This window comes from Rhinoraja longicauda, chromosome 3, assembly GCF_053455715.1.
Source record: "Rhinoraja longicauda isolate Sanriku21f chromosome 3, sRhiLon1.1, whole genome shotgun sequence".
In the NCBI taxonomy this organism is placed as follows: domain Eukaryota; kingdom Metazoa; phylum Chordata; class Chondrichthyes; order Rajiformes; family Arhynchobatidae; genus Rhinoraja; species Rhinoraja longicauda.
Genome location: NC_135955.1, coordinates 95,144,434 through 95,164,983, shown reverse-complemented (window position 1 = coordinate 95,164,983; position 20,550 = coordinate 95,144,434). Strand labels below are relative to the sequence as shown.

Here is a 20,550-nt window from a genome sequence, read left to right as displayed (position 1 = left end):
AAACATGTGGATTAAAGTATGTGGATTGAAACATGGAGGGGCGATTATATTTTCGTGTTTATTGCGTCTCAGTTCGTGCAGACACCACAGAGAACATCGATGACGATAAGACATTGCATTAAACGAGCAGAGAGAGCGATGGCTTTACACATTGCACTTGAGTTGCGTCAAGATATATTTATAGGACTACATTCCCCTAAAAGCTGAATGTAAATCTAGAAATAGATTCTGCATATAAGGTGCGTAGATCGGCTTGAATTCCAGCAAAAATACAAAAAGAGTGAGTGGTGGTGCAGCAGCAGGTTTTTATTTGTTTTGTGTGGGGGGTTAACTTTTTATTTGGGGTTCAGTTTGTGTGTGGGTTGTTTTTTTTTTTGTGGTGAATTTACTTCCGCCTTGTGCAAGAGAGGTGGGCGGGCTCTGCGCCGGGCTGGGCGGCCAATGGGAGGCCGGGATTCGTGATTGACGGCGCCGGCGGCCAATGGGGCGGCGAGGATTGGGTGCCTGGCGGCTCCAGTAGCCCACGTTAGGAGAGGCTGGTTTTGTTACATAACTCCTAGAGTTTTATATATATTTGCTGCAAAAAAACATATTAATGTTCACAGTGGGGAGGGGAAGACCTCGGTTAGGGAAATGTCAGCATGCAGGAATGTGATTTCTTTTTTTTTATGAATCTAATTTTAAGTCAATAGACAATTGAGTAGGCCATTCGGCCCTTCGAGCCAGCACCGCCATTCACTGTGATCATGGCTGATCATTCTCAGCGTCTGGGCCTACAGTGTCCGGGCCTACACTCTCCGGGCCTACAGTGTCCGGGCCTACAGCGTCTGGGCCTACAGTGTCCGGGCCTACAGTGTCCGGGCCTACAGCGTCCGGGCCTACAGCGTCCGGGCCTACAGTGTCCCCAGGGCCTACAGTGTCCGGGCCTACAGTGTCCGGGCCTACAGCGTCCGGGCCTGCAGCGTCCGGGCCTGCAGTGTCCGGGCCTACAGTGTCCGGGCCTACAGCGCTGTCAGGGCCCAATATGGGACAAGGGCGGTCCCGTTGGGGACAAACTAATTTAGCCCAAAACACGGGATGTCCCGGCTAACGGGACAGTTGGCAACCCTAGTGCAGACAGATATGCGGTTGGCGTTTAAGAGGGTTTTACTTGGGTACATGGATATGCGGGGAATGCATGAACATGTGCAGGAAGATATTATTAGTTTCTCTTGGCACCATGTTCAACACAGAAATTGTTGGTGTTGCTGCACTGTACTGTTCCATGTTCTGTATTACGTGATCTGTATTGTATTCCTTGCAGTTTCTGTTTCTATTTTAGATGTATAGCTGAGCGTTTTGTTTACATACGCCAATGCTCCCTCAATGGAAGCACTCAAGCCACAATTCAGATAGAAGATAAAACAGTACAGCTCCAGAACAGGCCCTTCGGCCCACTGTGCCTGTGCTGTCCATGATGCCAAGTTAAAATGTCTTATCTTCCCTGCACAAGTACCATTTAGAACTGAGATGAGGAAAAACCTTTTCAGTCGGAGAGTTGTGAATCTGTGGAATTCTCTGCCTCAGAAGGCAGTGGAGGCCAATTCTCCGAATGCATTCAAGAGAGAGCTGGATAGAGCTCTTAAGGATCGCGGAGTCAGGTGGTATGGGGAGAAGGCAGGAACGGGGCACTGATTGAGAATGATCAGCCATGATCACATTGAATGGCGGTGCTGGCTCGAAGGGCCGAATGGCCTCCTCCTGCACCTATTGTCTATTGTGTCCCTCCTTTCTTAGTTTAGTTTAGAGAATACAGGGCGGAAACAGGCCCAGCGGCTCACCGAGTCCACACCACCCAGCGACCCCCGCACACAGTCCTACACACACTAGGGAGAAAGTACACATACCCCAAGCCAATTATCCTTCAAACCTGTACGCCTTTGGAGTGTGGGAGGAAACCAAAGATCCTGGAGCAGCCATGGGGAGAGCGTACAAACTCCGTACAGACAGCACCCGTAGTCGGGATGGAACCCGAGTCTCTGGCGCTGTGAGGCAGCAACTCTACCGCTGCGCCACCGTGCCGCCCTTTCCTTGCATGTGCTTGTGCCTATCTGAAAGCCTCTTAAGTGCCTGTACATGACATCCCTCTAATCCCTGTACATCCATGTCCCTATCCAGAAGCCTCTTAAACGCCACTGCCATATCTGCCTCCACCACTACCCCTGGCAGCACGTTCCAGGCACCCAACTGTGTGAAACATTTACCCCTTTAAACATCTCCTTTAAACTTTGCCCCTCGCACCTTAAAGCTGTGCCCTCTAGTCCTTGACATTTCATAGAAACATAGAAAATAGGTGCAGGAGGAGGCAATTCGGCCCTTCGAGCCAGCACCGCCATTCATTGTGATCATGGCTGATCATCCACAATCAGTAACCCGTGCCTGCCTTCTCCCCATATCCCTTGATTCCGCTAGCCCCTAGAGCTCTATCGAACTCTCTTTTAAATTCATCCAGTGAATTGGCCTTCGCTGCCCTCTGTGGCAGAGAATTCCACAGATTCACAACTCCCTGGGTGAAAAAGTTTCTTCTACCTCAGTTTTAAATGGCCTCCCCTTTATTCTTAGACTGTGTGGCCCCTGGTTCTGGAACCCAGGGCCACAGTCTAAGAATAACCCAGTGGTTCCACACTGGGAAAAGAGGTTCTGATTTCTTTTATGTTAAGAGAAAGCCGTGAACTGTCCTAACCACCCTCTGTGTAAAAAAACTTGCCCTGCACATCTCTGTTAAACTTTCCCCCTTTCACCTTATAGCTATGCTCTCAAGATTCAAGATTCAAGATAGCTTTATTTGTCATCCAATATTGGACGAAATTCAGTCACCCACAGTCCAACAATAAAAGCATTAAATAGGCATTAAAATTACACAACCCCAAAAACACACAAAAAAAGAAACATCCATCAAAGAAACATCCATCACAGTGAGTCTCCTCCTCCAGTCCTCTCTCTCCTCACTGTGATGGAAGGCCACAATGTCTTTTCCCTTCTCCTGCTGTCCTCTCCCGCGGTCAGGTTGTTGTGGTTGCAGGAGTGTTGGACATTTCTACCTTGTAGGAAAATGGTTTCAGTCGCTGCCTCTGTCTGGCGCAGCGGTAGAGTTGCTGCCTTACAGCACTTTCAGCACCAGAGACCCTGGTTCGATCCCGACTACGGGCGCTGTCTTGTACGGAGTTTGTACGTTCTCCCCGTGACCTGCGTGGGTTTTCTCCGAGATCTTCGGTTTCCTCCCACACTCCAAAGACGTACAGGTTTGTAGGTTAGTAACTGCAGATGCTGGTACAAATCGAAGGTATTTATTCACAAAATGCTGGAGTAACTCAGCGGGTCAGGCAGCATCTCAGGAGAGAAGGAATGGGTGACGTTTCGGGTCGAGACCCTTCTTCAGACTGATGTCAGGGGGGCGGGACAAAGGAAGGATATAGGTGGAGACAGGAAGATAGAGGGAGAACTGGGAAGGGGGAAGGGGAAGAGTGGGATAGAGGAACTATCTAAATTTGGAGAAGTCAATGTTCATACCACTGGGCTGCAAGCTGCCCAGGCGAAATATGAGGTGCTGTTCCTCCAATTTGCGGTGGGCCTCACTATGGCACTGGAGGAGGCCCATGACAGAAAGGTCAGACTGGGAGTGGGAGGGGGAGTTGAAGTGCTCAGCCACCGGGAGATCAGGTTGGTTTGTAGGTTAATTGGCTTGGGTTTGCGTACTCGGTATAAGTGTAGATTATCCCTAGTGTGTGCGTGGGGTAGTGTTAGTGTGCGGGGATCGCTGATCGGCGCGGACTCGGTGGGCCGAAGGGCCTGTTTCCGAGCTGTATCTCTAAACTAAACCAAGTCGGGTTCAACCATAATCACCCATACCTCACACTGGCAACCGGTTTAACAAGCCTTTGTTTACAATCCACTTCTGCCTTCTCGAGGAATCCAAATGCCAAACGCTCCTCCAGGAAGCCAAGCTGTAGAGCTCCTTCCTGAACTACTGAATCTCTTTCTTAATTTAAGAGATTCTTAATGGAGGGGGGGGCAGTCAAGGGGTAACTGGCAGAGCCCGCTGACGATGAAGCAGGGATCTGACGGGGAGGGGGGGGGGTTTGTTGCCACGTGTGGCGGCAGGCAGCAGATAGGACTGTTCGGTGAACATTTGTAACGTTAGACAATAGGTGCAGGAGGAGGCCATTCGGCCCTTCGAGCCAGCACCGCCATTCAATGTGATCATGGCTGATCATCCACAATCAGTACCCCGTTCCTGCCTTCTCCCCATACCCCCTGACTCCGCTATCTTTAAGAACTCTATCTAACTCCCTCTTGAATGCATCCGGAGAATTGGCCTCCACTGGCTTCTGAGGCAGAGAATTCCGCAGATTCACAACTCTGGGTGAAAAAGTTTTTCTTCATCTCCGTTCTAAATGGCCTACCCCTTATTCTTAAACTGTGTGTGGGCCCTGGTTCTGGAAATCTTGTCGACGCCAGAAATATGGCGGCTCTTGTGTACCAGGTGAGATCTGCTGACCGATTTTACCTGGTTGTGTGCTCTATAAAGCATTTCACTGCAGCTAGGTACATCCTTGAACGGCTCAAGGTCACGTTCGGCTTGATAACGCACCTATGAAGCACTGTGTTCACGCTGCTATATAAATAAAAGATCATAGAGTCATTGAGTGATACAGTGTGGAAACAAGCCCTCCGGCCCAACTCGCCCACACCGGCCAACAATGTCCCAGCTACCCTAGTCCCACTTGCCTGCGCTTGGTCCATAACCCTCCAAACCCGTCCTATCCATGTACCTGTCCAACTGTTTCTTAAACGATGGGATAGTCCCAGCCTCCACTACCTCCTCTGGCAGCTTGTTCCACACACCCACCAAAACATTTCGTCACAATACTCAAACACCAGGGTCAACTTCTTATCGCTGTGAAGAACGTCGTACAACCTGACGATGTTTTTATGTGAAAAAGTCACCCCTCGGATTCCTATTAAATCTTTTCCCCTTCACCTTGAACCTGTGTCCTCTGGTCCTCGATTCCCCTACTCTGGGCAAAAGACTGTGCATCTACCCGATCTATTCCTCTCATGATTTTGTATACATATTGTATACATATACAAGAGAGAGCTAGATAGAGCTCTTAAGGATAGCGGAGTCAGGGGGTATGGGGAGAAGGCAGGAACAGGGTACTGATTGAGAATGATCAGCCATGATCACATTGAATGGCGGTGCTGGCTCGAAGGGCCGAATGGCCTACTCCTGCACCTATTGTCTATTGTTGTTGTCTTTCAATATTATCAGCCTGACTAAAGGCCGATGTATCTGCTCACCGCCCAGATTCATGTGTTACACGTGCAATGTTTTGCGATTATATTGGTTCACCCCTTTTTCTCTACAGGGGAGATTTCTAAAGGCCATAGCGTTAAGCCTTAGCCACAGCCATAACTTAGCCATAGGATTGGAAAGAGTGGATGTGGAGAGGATGTTTCCACAAGTGGGAGAGTCTAGGACCAGAGGTCACAGCCTCAGAATTAAAGGACGTTCTTTTAGGAAGGAGATGAGGAGGAAATTCTTTAGTCAGAGGGCGGTGAATCTGTGGAATTCATTGCCACAGAAGGCTGTGGAGGCCAAGTCAATGGATATTTTTAAGGCAGAGATTGATAGATTCTTGATTATTACGGGTGTCAGGGGTTATGGGGAGAATTGAATTGAATTGAATTGAATAAATTTTATTGGCCAAGTATGTACACATACAAGGAATTTGCCTTGTGGAGCTTTGCTCGCAAGTAACAACACGACATACAGTAAACAATTAAGAACAAAGTGCAGGCAGGAGAATGGGGTTGGGAGGGAGAGATAGACAATAGACAATAGGTGCAGGAGTAGGCCATTCGGCCCTTCGAGCCAGCACCGCCATTCAATGTGATCATGGCTGATCATTCTCAATCAGTACCCTGTTCCTGCCTTCTCCCCATACCCCCTGACTCCGCTATCCTTAAGAGCCCTATCTCTCTCTCTTGAATGCATTCAGAGAATTGGCCTCCACTACCTTCTGAGGCAGAGAATTCCACAGATTCACAACTCTCTGACTGAAAAGGTTTTCCTCATCTCAGTTCTAAAATGGCCGACCCCTTATTCTTAAACTGTGGCCCCTTGTTCTGGACTCCCCCAACATTGGGTACATGTTTCCTGCCTCTAACGTGTCCAACCCCTTAATAATCTTATACGTTTCGATAAGATCTCCTCTCATCCTTCTAAATTCCAGTGTATACAAGGCTAGTCGCTCCAGTCTTTCAACATACGACAGTCCCACCATTCCGGGAATTAACCTAGTAAACCTACGCTGCACGCCCTCAATAGCAAGAATATCCTTCCTCAAATTTGGATCAGCCATGATTGAATGGCCGAGTAGACTCGATGGGCCGAATGGCCAAATTCTGCTACTGTTGCTTATGACCTTATGACCTCACTTACGGTGAGAGGGGCAAAGTTTAAAGGAGATGTACGGGATGTCCCAAGTTTGATTTTCGGGACAGAGGTGGTGCCTGGAACGCGCTGCCAGGGATTGGTGGTGGAGGCAGATACGATAGTGGCGTTTAAGAGGCTTTTAAATTGACACAAGGACATGGGAAGAGATAAGACATTCTGGCCTTCCATCACAGTGAGGAGGGGACTGGAGGAGACTCACTGTGATGGATGTTTCTTTTTTTATTTTTTTTGTTTTGTGTTGGTTGTGGTTGTGTAATTGCGTATTTTATTGCTCTTATTGTTGGACTGTGGGTGACGAAATCTCGTCCAAAAGACTTATAGAAACATAGAAAATAGGTGCAGGAGTAGGCCATTCGGCCCTTCGAGCCTGCACCGCCATTCAATATGATCATGGCTGATCATCCAACTCAGTATCCCGTACCTGCCTTCTCTCCATACCCCCTGATCCCTTTAGCCACAAGGGCCTCATCTAACTCCCTCTTAAATATAGCCAATGAACTGGCCTCAACTACCTTCTGTGGCAGAGAATTCCACAGACTCACCACTCTGTGTGAAGAAATGTTTTCTCATCTCGGTCCTAAAAGACTTCCCCCTTATCCTTAAACTGTGATGCCTTGTTCTGGACTTCCCCAACATCGGGAACAATCTTCCTGCATCTAGCCTGTCCAACCCCTTAAGAATCTTGTAAGTTTCTATAAGATCCCCCATCAATCTTCTAAATTCCAGCGAGTACAAGCCGAGTCTATCCAGTCTTTCTTCATATGAAAGTCCTGCCATCCCAGGGATCAATCTGGTGAACCTTCTCTGTACTCCCTCTATGGCAAGAATGTCTTTCCTCAGATGAGGAGACCAAAACTGTACGCAATACTCCAGGTGTGGCCTCACCAATGCCCTGTACAACTGCAGCAGAACTGACAAATAAAGGTAATTCTGAATTCAGGGAATGGTGGGATATGGATCACGTGCAGGCAGATAAAAATAGTTTAGCTTGGCACCAACGTTGTGGGCCAGAGGGCCTGTTCCTGTGCTGTGTTGTTCTAAGTTCTGTATTGCATGATCTGCATTGTGCTTCTTGCAGGTTCTGTTTCTCTTTTGGGGCTGAAGCATTTTTAAAAATAAATACGTCCTCAACAGGACGTGGCAAACCATACTCCGATAGAAGGTAGAACAGTATGGAAGGATATGGTTCACATGCAGGCAGTTGAGATCGGTTTAACCTGGCCCCATGCTGAGTTTAGTTTAGACTGGTTTCGTTTAGAGATACATCGCGGAAACATGCCCCCCCCCTACTGCCCACCGAGTCGGTGCTGACCAGCGATCCCTGTATACGATCATCGAACGGCTGTAGGAGCCATTTATGCTTAATTCAGTTATTGTCATAGTGTTATGGCTATGTTTTAATGTTTCTAGTTTATGTCCTTTTTGCCTGTTTGTGGGTGTGACTTAACGCGTAGTGGGGAGTGTCTAGATGGGAGGAGGCTAGGGTGTCGACAGAGGTTGTGGGTCAGATTCTTGCTATTGAGGGCGTGCAGCGTAGGTTTACTAGGTTAATTCCCGGAATGGCGGGACTGTCATATGTTGAAAGATTGGAGCGACTAGGTTTGTATACACTGGAATTTAGAAGGATGAGAGGGGATCTTATCGAAACGTATAAGATTATTAAGGGGTTGGACATGTTAGAGGCAGGAAACATGTTCCCAATGTTGGGGGGAGTCCAGAACAAGGGGCCACAGTTTAAGAATAAGGGGTGGGCCATTTAGAACTGAGATGAGGAAAAACTTTTTCAGTCAGAGAGTTGTGAATCTGTGGAATTCTCTGCCTCAGAAGGCAGTGGAGGCCAATTCTCTGAATACATTCAAGAGAGAGCTAGATAGAGCTCTTAAGGATAGCGGAGTCAGGGGGTATGGGGAGAAGGCAGGAACGGGGTACTGATTGAGAATGATCAGCCATGATCACATTGAATGGTGGTGCTGGCTCGAAGGGCCGAATGGCCTACTCCTGCACCTATTGTCTATTGACTTAATGCTTAATGGGGAGTATCTAGATGGGAGGAGGCTAGTGAGTGTCGACAGAGGTTGTGGGTCAGTTTAGACTCGGAGGACGGTGAGCACACAGTTCTTTACCACACGGGCTCGTACCACGCGCTCGCACCGGTTATATTTGTAAGAACCACACGGTAATAACTGCAAGAATTCTGAGATATTGTTAGAAGAGGAAACAGTTGATAAAGTACGGAAACCGATGAATTACTCTATGATTTGTGCTACTTTAATAAAACCAATTAATGAAGAAAAGAAGTTTGGAAGATTCGTTTTGCCACATCAGGGTGCGACGTGTGCGTAATCTATAACTACATTTCATCCCCGAGAAGTAATGGCTATCGAAGTGGGATTTCGAGATGGTATAGAAACTGCCATTACAACGGCGGTCACTGGAAGCGAGTGTGACTGTCCTCTCCATAGGGTGGGACGCCTGTGCGTGACTTTGTTTAACGTGGGGAGACTGGTGCACAGACAGCCACCACACGGTCCTTGACAGATCTGGGTCAGGATCCAGTGGCGTGGAGTCCAAGACGACCGGGGACCCTTTTCTGCTGCAGCCTTCATCCATCCGCCTTCCCAGCCGTTGTGACGCTCCACTAAAGTCAGCCGTCACCCTCCCTCCGCCTTTTCCACCCGTTGAGGTCTTGGTTGGATCGCTCTTTGTCAGGGACCTCCCCCTCGACCTCACCGCCATGGGTGACCCTACCTGGAGCGTAGCTCCAGACGGCATCGCTCTCAGGATCTCAGGACCGCACGGGCTTCTCCACCGCGACAAGGTGACAATCCGCGGAGAAGTGCATACGATCACTATCCTGAGCACTGGGGACATTTTTTACAATTCTTACCAAAGCCAAATAACCTATAAACCAGCACGTCTTTGGAGTGTGGGAGGAAACTGGAGCTTGTTCAGAGATACGGCCCATCGAGTCCATGCCGACCAGCGATCCCCGCACACTAACATTGTGGCTCGTCGTGTCTTTCCTTGTGCTGTACTTTTCTATGTTCTAGACTAGTGTGAAACTAAAGCAAGAATTTTAGAAGTCAACTAGACCAAGTGGACCCGTTGGGCCCAAAGCTCTCCTGCTTTGGTGCAGCGCCCTCTCCTCCCCCCCTCCCCTCCCCTCTCCCCCCCCCCCTCTCCCCCCCTCCTCCCTCTCCCCTCCCACCTCCCTCCTCCTCCCCTCCCCCTCCCTCACCTCCATCCTCCCCTCCCACCACCCCCTCTCCCCTCCCCCCCTCCCTCCCCCCCCCTCCCTTCCCCTACCCCCCACTCCCCCACAGAGTTACTCCAGTACTTTGTGAAACGTCACCTATCCATGTTCTCTAGAGATGCTGCCTGACCCGCTGAGTTACTCCAGCACTCTGTGAAACGTCACCTAGGACTTTGATTAGGCCGCAAGTGGAGGATTGTGTGCAGTTCTGGTTGCCCCATTCTAGGAAGGATGTGAAGGATTTGGAGAAGAGGTTGACCAGAATGCTGCCCAGATTAGACTGTATTAGCAATGAGGAGAATGTAGGAAGGAACTGCAGATGCTGGTTTATACCAAAGATAAACACAAAATGCTGGAGTAACTCAGCGTGTCAGGCAACTTCTCTGGGGAGAAGGAATGGGTGATGTTTCCGGTCGAGACCCTTCTTCAGACTGAGTCGGGGAGAAGGAAATTCAAGGTATGAAGTGGTTGGACAAACTTGGATTATTTTCCCTGGAACATCAGAGGTTGAGAGGAGACCAGTCTGAAGTACGTAGTTCAGTACAAGGCCCTGTTCTTGTGCTGTGCATTTCTGTGCTCTATCTTATAATAATGCTGGCAAATAGCAGTGTTATGAAGAACACAAGAGACTTAAGTATTTGAATATCCGGGCAGTTCATATTTAAAAACGCAATTAGTTGCATTTTGCAAACTAAGATAAGCAATGGTGTGCGTGCAGCGTAGGTTTACTAGGTTAATTCCCGGAATGGCGGGACTGTCATATGTTGAAAGACTGGAGCGACTAGGCTTGAATACACTGGAATTTAGAAGGATGAGAGGGGATCTTATCGAAACGTATAAGATTATTAAGGGGTTGGACATGTTAGAGGCAGGAAACATGTTCCCAATGTTGGGGGAGTCCAGAACCAGGGGCCACAGTTTAAGAATAAGGGGTAGGCCATTTAGAACGGAGATGAGGAAAAACTTTTTCAGTCAGAGAGTTGTGAATCTGTGGAATTCTCTGCCTCAGAAGGCAGTGGAGGCCAATTCTCTGATTGCATTCAAGAGAGAGCTAGATAGAGCTCTTAAGGATAGCGGAGTCAGGGGGTATGGGGAGAAGGCAGGAACGGGGTACTGATTGAGAATGATCAGCCATGATCACATTGAATGGCGGGCGGTGCTGGCTCGAAGAGCCGAATGGCCTACTCCTGCACCTATTGTCTATTGTCTAATGGCATTTAATGAGTGACTCCTTGGCTTGTCAGTTTTATATTGTTTCAAAATTAATCTTGTCAAGATGTTCTGCAGCTGGGAAATTGGAGCGAGATTTAAAAAATAAAGGCAGATGTATATGCCTGCGTCAGTTTTTGGACAAAAGTCTAAGTGCTGGAGGAACTCTCTGGAACTCTGTAGAATTCTCTGCCACAGAGTGGAATTCTCTGCCACAGAAGGTAGTTGAGGCCAGTTCATTGGCTATATTTAAGAGGGAGTTAGATGTGGCCCTTGTGGCTAAAGGGATCAGGGGGTATGGAGAGAAGGCAGGTACAGGATACTGAGTTGGATGATCAGCCATGATCATATTGAATGGCGGTGCAGGCTCGAAGGGCCGAATGGCCTACTCCTGCACCTATTTTCTATGTTTTTATGTTTCTAACTCAGTGGCTCAGGCCACTGACTATGGGCGCTGTCTATACAGAGTTTGTACGTTCTCACCGTGACCCGCGTGGGTTTTCTCCGGGTGCTCCGGTTTCTCCCACTTCCAAAGATATCCAGGTTTGTAGATTAATTGGCTTCTGCAAATTATCTATGTGTAGGATAGAACTAGTGTATGGCTCGTTGGGCCGAATGGCCTGTTTCCTTGATGTATCTCTACAACTAAAACACAAACCCTTCTCCAGAATATTCTTCAGATATTCAAATATCATGTTCAGATGTAAAATATTGTGTGTGGGTTAATATTATGTAATAATGATCAGTTCGGCAGCACAGACTAGTTGGGCCGAAGGGCCTCTTTTCCAACGTTGTATCTCTAAACGAAACTCAGACGCTGCCTGAGCCGCTGAGTTCCTCCTGCACTTTGTGTTTTGTCCAAGATTCCAGCACCTACAGTTCCTCGGGCCACTGCTTTTGGAAAGTTTCACGTACAAGTAAAATCTTGGAAACACTTCAAAGATATGTTCACTGTAAAAGCAACATGTCTGTCGGACTACTTTAGAAGTTCTTTAGACTTGAACATTGTATCTTCAGTGCTAGTGATTCTCTGGATCCTGTCCCATGAGCTTAAAACATGGGACGGCGTTTCTAATGTTTCATTTATTAGTCAATAGACAATAGGTGCAGGAGGAGGCCATTCGGCCCTTCGAGCCTGTACGCACCGCCATTCAATGTGATCACGGCTGATCATTCACAATCAGTACCCCGTTCCTGCCTTCTCCCCATACCCCCTGACTCCACTATCCTTAAGAGCTCTATCTAGCTCTCTCTTGAATGCATTCAGAGAATTGGCCTCCACTGCCTTCTGAGGCAGAGAATTCCACAGATTCACAACTCTCTGACTGAAAAAGTTTTTCCTCATCTCAGTTCTAAATGGCCTACCCCTTATTCTTAAACTGTGGCCCCTTGTTCTGGACTCCCCCAACATTGGGAACATGTTTCCTGCCTCTAACGTGTCCAACCCCTTAATAATCTCCCCCCCTCACCTTAAACCTTAAACCTCTGCCATCTGGTTCTAGATTCCCCTAATTTGGGCAAGAGACTCTGTGCATCTACCCAACCTAATCCCCTCATGATGTTGTACACCTCTCTAAGATCACCCCTCATCCTCCTGCGCTCCAAGTAATAGTGTCCCAGCCTGCTCGACCTCTCCCTGTAGCTCACACCCTCTAGTCGTGGCAACATCCTCGTAAATCTTCTCTGCGCCCTTACCAGCCTTGTATGGCTATTCTAACATTACTTCCCCCAGTGACCTGCTCCCAACTCACTTGCCCAATAAATAAATACTTGTGGTTTAGCTGGTGGTAAAATTAGCAAAGCAATCAATGACAAAATAATTAGTTGATTTACATGTTTAATCAATAAAATTCCCGACTTGAAATTCACAACTGGCTCTGAAGTTAAAACGTGCAGGAAGGAACTGCAGATGCTGGTTTACACTGAAGGTAGACACAGAATGCTGGAGTAACTCAGCGGGACAGGCAGCATCTCAGGATAGAAGGAATGGGTGATGTTTCGGGTCGAGACCCTTCTTCAGACTGAGCGTCTGGGGTGAGGGAGACATGGAAGGGTAAGGTGTGAAAACGAGACATCAAAGGGGACGAGGGTCAAGGAAAATGTGGAATGGATCTGAGGGGAAGGTGACAACGAGGCAGACAATCAGTGAAATTTAATCAGGAGGACAGAGGAACTAGTCAGAGAACTGGGAAGGGGGGACGGGATGGAGAGAGAGGGAAAGCAAGGGTTACTTGAAGTTAGGGAAGTCAATGTTCATACCGCTGGGGTGTAAGGGGCCCACGCGAAATACTGTCTGAGGTGCTGTTCCTCCAATTTTTGTGCTGGGCCTCACTGGCAGTGGAGGAGGCCCAGGGCAGAAAGGTCAGTGTGGGATTGAGAGGGGGAGTTGGAAGTGTTTCGGTAGGTTTGGGCGGACTGAGCGGAGGTGTTCGGCGAAACGATGGCCGAGCCGGCGCTTGGTCTCGCCGGTGTACAGGAGACCACGCCTGGAACGGCGGATACAGCAGATGAGCTTGGGGGATTCCAATCCAATCTAATGCCAATGTTCGACTCTACAATGTGATTCTCCCTTACCTTTACAGTGACTCTTCAGGCCGCACGCCGACACCTGTATCTGACGGGAAGGTCACCCTTATTCCATATGTCACCCACTCCAAGTCAGCGGCTGTTCGGACTACAGGGTCACGTTTAACCTGCAGGTAAGAAAACGGATCTGTCTCAGACCGACTTGCCATTAAACCATCCATTTTTGTTTTCATAGTGATAGGAGCAGAATTAGGCCATTCGGCCCGTCACGATTAGAGCACATGGTATTGGAGACCATGGATAGAAAATTGGTTGGCAGACAGAAAGCAAAGAGTGGGGATTAATGAGTCCCTTTCAGAATGGCAGGCAGTGACTAGTGGGGTACCGCAAGGCTCGGTGCTGGGACCTCAGCTATTTACAATATACATCAATGACTTGGATGAAGGGATTAAAAGTAACATTAGCAAATTTGCAGATGACACAAAGCTAGGTGGTAGTGTGAACTGTGAGGAGGATGCTATGAGGTTGCAGGGTGACTTGGACAGGTTGTGTGAGTGGGCGGATGCATGGCAGATGCAGTTTAATGTGGATAAGTGTGAGGTTATCCACTTTGGTGGAAAGAACAGGAGGGCAGATTATTATCTGAATGGTGTCAAGTTAGGAAATGGGGACGCACAACGAGATCTGGGTGTCCTTGTTCATCAGTCACTTAAAGTTAGCATGCAGGTACAGCAGGCAGTGAAGAAAGCCAATGGAATGTTGGCCTTTATGACAAGAGGAGTTGAGTATAGGAGCAAAGAGGTCCTTCTGCAGTTGTACAGGGCCCCAGTGAGACCGCACCTGGAGTACTGTGTGCAGCTTTGGTCTCCAAATTTGAGGAAGGATATTCTTGCTATTGCAGCGTAGGTTTACTAGGTTAATTCCCAGAATGGCGGGACGGTCGTATGTTGAAAGACTAGAGCGACTAGTCAAGTCAAGTCAAGTCAAGTCAATTTATTTGTATAGCACATTTAAAAACAACCCACGTTGACCAAAGTGCTGCACATCTGACTAGGAAAAAAAGAAACATACAGTGGCAGGCAGCCAAACACAACGGCGCGGCCATCTTGAACAAAATGTTAATTCAATCACCCACAGTCCAACAATAAAAGCACTAAACAGGCACCCAAATTACCCAACCCCAGGCTTGTATACACTGGAATTTAGAAGGGTGAGAGGGAATCTTATTGAAACATATAAGATTCTTAAGGGATTGGACATATTAGAGGCAGGAAACATGTTCCCAATGTTGGGGGAGTCCAGAACCAGGGGCCACAGTTTAAGAATAAGGGGTAGGCCATTTAGAACGGAGATGAGGAAAATCTTTTTCAGTCAGAGAGTTGTGAATCTGTGGAATTCTCTGCCTCAGAAGGCAGTGGAGGCCAATTCTCTGGATGCTTTCAAGAGAGAGCTAGATAGAGCTCTTAAAGATAGCGGAGTCAGGGGGTATGGGGAGAAGGCAGGAACGGGGTACTGATTGTGGATGATCAGCCATGATCACAATGAATGGCGGTGCTGGCTCGAAGTGCCAAATGGCCTCCTCCTGCACCTATTTTCTATGTTTCTATATTTCTATGTTTCTATGAAAGAGATGAGGAGGAATTTCTTGAGTTTATGAGTTTAGTTTACTGTCACGTGTACCGAGGTACAGTGAAAAGCTTTTGTTGCGTGCTAACCAGTCAGCGGAAAGACAATACATGATTACAATCGAGCCGTCCACAGTGTCTCTGCCTCAGAGGGCAGTGGAGGGCCAATTCTCTGAATACATTCAAGAGAGAGCTAGATAGAGCTCCTAAGGATAGCGGAGTCAGGAGGTATGGGGAGAAAGCAGGAACAGGGTACTGATTGAGAATGATCAGCCATGATCACATTGAATGGCGGTGCTGGCTCGAAGGGCCGAATGGCCTCCTCCTGCACCTATTGTCTATTGTACGGATACTTAAAAAAGGGAATAACGTACGGGCGGCACGGTAGCGCAGCGGTAGAGTTGCTGCTTTACAGCGAATGCAGCGCCGGAGACTCAGGTTCGATCCTGACTACGGGTGCTGCACTGTAAGGAGTTTGTACGTTCTCCCCGTGACCTGCGTGGGTTTTCTCCGAGATCTTCGGTTTCCTCCCACACTCCAAAGACGTACAGGTATGTAGGTTAATTGGCGGGTAAAATGTAAAAATTGTCCCTAGTGGGTGTAGGATAGTGTTAATGTACGGGGATCACTGGGCGGCACGGACTTGGAGGGCCGAAAAGGCCTGTTTCCGGCTGTATATATATGATGATATGATGATAACGTTTAGCGCAGGGTAAAGTCCAGTAAAGTCCGATCGAGGATAGTCCGAAGGTCTCCAATGAGGTAGATAGTAGTTCAGCACTGCTCTCTGGTTGTGGTAGGATGGTTCAGTTGCCTGATAACAGCCGGGAAGAAACTGTCCCTGAATCTGGAGGTGTGCGTTTTCACATTACTACATTTTATTTTGCAATAGGTAACAGGGCCTGAATATTTTATTCGTCTCGTGTTACAAAGTGGACAATAAGAGATTAACCCAAATTCCTGTTTTAATATCATTGCCGTGGCATTAAGTAAACTTCAGTAAACACACAGACCTGTTTCAACGATAAGATTAAAAAATAAATATAAGGTGTTGTCTGTTTGACCTATAATAACACCTGCAATAAAGGGAGTGGAGGCAGATTTAGACCATAAGTGCTATTCTAAAACTCGCCAGCTTCAGGGTGTTTTGAACAGTGAAAACCTAACAGCGATGCCTTTCGTTGGTAAAGTGGCTGTTAAAATATCTTGGTTTTGTTTCTGTTTAATGAATGAATGAATGAATAAGTTTATTAGCCAAGTGTGTGCATATACAAGGAATGTGCCTTGGTGCTCCGCTCACAAATGACAACACACGTACAGTTAACAATTAAGAATAAAGCATAACCACATCAAAACAATAAGGATACAACATTACGGTCTAAACATGTGGGTGAAAATAAACCAGAGCAAAAAAGAGACTACAGACTTTGGTTGTTGAGTACAACTATCACTCGTGGAAAAAAGCTGTTTTTATGTCTGGCTGTGGCTGCTTTGACAGTCCGGAGTCGCCTTCCAGAGGGAAGTGCTTCAAAGAGTTTGTGGCCAGGGTGAGAGGGGTCAGAGATGATCTTGCCCGCTCGCTTCCTGGCCCTTGCAGTGTACAGTTCGTCAATGGGGGGAAGGTTGCAGCCAACAACCTTCTCAGCTGTGCGAACAATCCGTTGCAGCCTCCGGATGTCGTGCTTGGTGGCTGAGCCAAAGCAGACCATGATGGAGAAGATGAGGACGGACTCAATGGTAGCAGTATAGAATTGGACCATCATTGCCTGTGGCAGATTGTGTTTCTTCAGCATTGCAATGATTTTAGTTTAGTTTCGAGATACAGCACGGAAACAGGCCCTTCAAACACACCGAGTCCGCACCGACCAGCGATCCCCGCACACTAACACTATCCTCCCACACACTAGTGACAATTTACAGTTTTACAGATTAGCCTACAAACCTGTGCATTTTTGGAATGTGGGAGGAAACCGGGGATTGAGAAGAAACCCCTCACAGGTCACGGGGAGAACGTGCAAACTCCACACAGACAGCACCTGTAGTCAGGATTGAAACCCAAGTCTCTGGGGCTGTTGCTCAGCACTGCTCTCTGGTTGTGGTAGGATGGTTCAGTTGCCTGATAACAGCTGGGAAGAAACTGTCCCTGAATCTGGAGGTGTGCGTTTTCACACTTCTGTACCTCTTGCCCGGTTGGAGAGGGGAGAAGAGGGAGTGGCCGGGGTACGACTCATCTTTGATTGTGGTGCTGGCAACATTACCTCTGCTGTTCTATCACCGGGACAAGTATTACACCATCAAGTCCACTCTGATGTCTTTATTCCTCAAACCTGCAGCCTCCGCTGTTAAGTTCATAAGCCCATAAATGATAGGAGCAGATTTTAGATTTAGATTTAGAGATACAGCGCAGAAACAGGCCCTTCGGCCCACCGGGTCCGCGGCGCCCAGCGATCCCCGCACACTAACACTATCCTACACCCACTAGGGACAATTTTTACATTTGCCCAGCCAATTAACCTACATACCTGCACGTCTTTGGAGCGTGGGAGGAAACCGAAGATCTCGGAGAAAACCCACGCAGGTCACGGGGAGAACGTACAAACTCCGTACAGACAGCACCCGTAGTCGGGGTGGAACTCGGGTCTCCGGCGCTGCATTCGCTGTAAGGCAGCAACTCTACCGCTGCGCCACCGTGCCGCCCTGACCAGAATTAGGCCATTCGACCCATCAAGTCTACTCCGCCATTCAATCATGGCTGATCTATCTTTCTCTCTCAACCCCATTCTCCTGCCTTCTCCCCATAACCCCAGACACCCGAACTAAACAAGAATAAAGTTAAGGAGGGTTGAAGGTTGGATGATTGGGTCCAAGGGAAACTTTTTTACCCGGAGGGTTGTGAATTTGTGGAATTCTCTGCCACAGATGGCAGTGGAGGCCAATTCACTGGATGAATTTAAGATGATAATAATAATATAATAATACATTTTATTTATATAGCGCTTTTCATATACTCAAAGACGCTTTACAGAGATTTTGAGAACATAGGGAAATGAATAAATAGATAAATAAGTAAATAAATAAATGAACAGAGAAAGGAGACAGAAGGTGAGGTGACCTTCAGTGGTTGAAGGCAGTACTGAACAGGTGAGACTTCAGCGATGTTTTGAATGTGGTGAGTGTGGGGGAGTCTCTAACGGTTTGGGGTAGTGAGTTCCATAGGGTGGGAGCAGCGATGGAGAAAGCCCTGTCCCCCCAGGATCTGAGTTTGGTCCGGATGTGGGGGGATAGGAGGTTGGCAGCGGCAGAGCGGAGGGTGCAGGTGGGAGTGTGCCTGTGGAGGAGGTCGGAGCTGGATATCATCGGCAAGATATCATCTACAAGATAGAGTTAGATAGAGCTCTAGGGGCTAGCGGAATCAAGGGATATGGGGAAAAGGCAGGCACGGGTTACTGATTGGGGATGATCAGCCATGATTGCAATGAATGGCGGTGCTGGCTCGAAGGGCCGAATGGCCTCCTCCTGCACCTATTTTCTGTGTTTCTCTGTTTCTAAGTCCATAGCTCCCTGAAAGTGGCAACACAAGTAGATAGAGTGGAGTCAGGGCAGCACTGTGGCGCAGCGGTAGAGTTGCTGCCTTACAGCGAATGCAGCGCCGCAGACTCAGGTTCGATCCCGACTACGGGCGCTGTCTGTACGGAGTTTGTACGTTCTCCCCGTGACCTGCGTGGGTTTTCTCCGAGATCTTCGGTTTCCTCCCACACTCCAAAGACGTACAGGTATGTAGGTGAATTGACTAGGTAATATGTAAAAATTGTCCCTAGTGTGTATAGGATAGTGTTAATGTGCGGGGATCGCTGGGTGGCGCGGACTCGGTGGGCCGAAGGGCCTGTTTCCGCGCTGTATCTCTAAATCTAAAAATCTAAACCTAAAAAGGCGCATGGCGTGCATGGGTGAATGGGTCGGAGCATTGAGTTTAGGAGTCGTGAAGTCACGATGCAGCTCGATAGGACTTTGATTAGGCCGCAAGTGGAGGATTGTGTGCAGTTCTGGTCACCCCATTCTGGGAAGGATGTGAAGGATTTGGAGTAGAGGTTGACCAGAATGCTGCCCAGATTAGACTGTATTAGCAATGAGGAGAATGTAGGAAGGAACTGCAGATGCTGGTTTATACCAAAGATAAACACAAAATGCTGGAGTAACTCAGCGTGTCAGGCAGCATCTCTGGGGAGAAGGAATGGGTGACGTTTCGGGTCTTCAGACTGAGAGTCGGGGGAGAAGGAAATTCGAGATATGAAGTGGTTGGACAAACTTGGATTATTTTCCCTGGAACATCAGAGGTTGAGAGGAGACCAGGCTGAAGTACGTAGTTCAGTACAAGGCTCTGTTCTTGTGCTGTGCATTTCTGTGCTCTATCTTATAATAATGCTGGCAAATAGCAGTGTTATGAAGAACACAAGAGACTTAAGTATTTGAATTTCCGGGCAGTTCATATTTAAAAGTGCAAATAGCTGCATTTTAGACAATAGACAATAGGTGCAGGAGTAGGCCATTCAGCCCTTTGAGCCAGCGCCGCCATTCACCGTGATCATGGCTGATCACCCACAATCAGTACCCCTGACTCCGCTATCATTAAGAGCTCCATCTAACTCTCTCTTGAAAGCATCCAGAGATTGGCCCCCACTGCCTTCTGAGGCAGAGAGTTCCATAGATTCACAACTCTGACTGAAAACATTTTTCCTCATCTCTGTACTAAATGGCCTACCCCTTATTCTTAAACAGTGGCCCCTGGTTCTGGACTCCTCCAACGTTGGGAACATGTTTCCTGCCTCTAACGTGTCCAACCCCTTAATAATCTTATACGTTTCGATAAGATCCCCTCTCATCCTTCTAAATTCCAGTGTATACAAGCCTAGTCGCTCCAGTCTTTCAACATATGACAGTCCCGCCATTCCGGGAATTAACCTCGTGAAGCTACGCTGCACACCCTCAATAGCAAGAATGTCCTTCCTCATATTTGGAGACCAAAACTGCACACAGTACTCCAGGTGCGGTCTCACTAGGGCCCTGTACAACTGCAGAAGGACCTCTTTGCTCCTATACTCAACTCCTCTTGTTATGAAGGCCAACATTCCATTAGCTTTCTTCACTGCCTGCTGTACCTCAAACTAAGATAAACAATGGCGTTGAATGTGTGACTCCTTGGCGTGTCTGCTTTAGTCAGGATTGAACCCGGGCCTCTGGCGCTGTTGGGCAGTAATTCTACCGCCGCACCACCGCCCCGCCCCAGATTAAGAGCTGGAAAAACAAGGAATTGCAGATGCTGGAATCTCAAGCAAAAACAAAGTGCTGGAGGAACTCAGCGGGACAGGCAGCATCTCTGGAAGGAATGGACGGACGATGTTTCGGGATGGGACCCTTCTTCGGACCGATTAACATTAACA

The 20,550-nt window shown here is 48.0% G+C and overlaps 1 protein-coding gene across 3 annotated transcripts in view; it reads left to right on the top strand.

The window, feature by feature from the left end:
- Window positions 1-20,550, top strand: part of irf2b (interferon regulatory factor 2b) — a 58,236-nt gene that overhangs the window by 1,646 nt on the left and 36,040 nt on the right. For all 3 annotated transcript variants that reach the window (XR_013547102.1, XM_078396671.1, XM_078396672.1), the window contains exon 2: window positions 13,544-13,660. The gene's annotated coding sequence lies outside the window, so the exon portion shown is untranslated. The remainder of the gene's footprint in view (window positions 1-13,543; window positions 13,661-20,550) is intronic.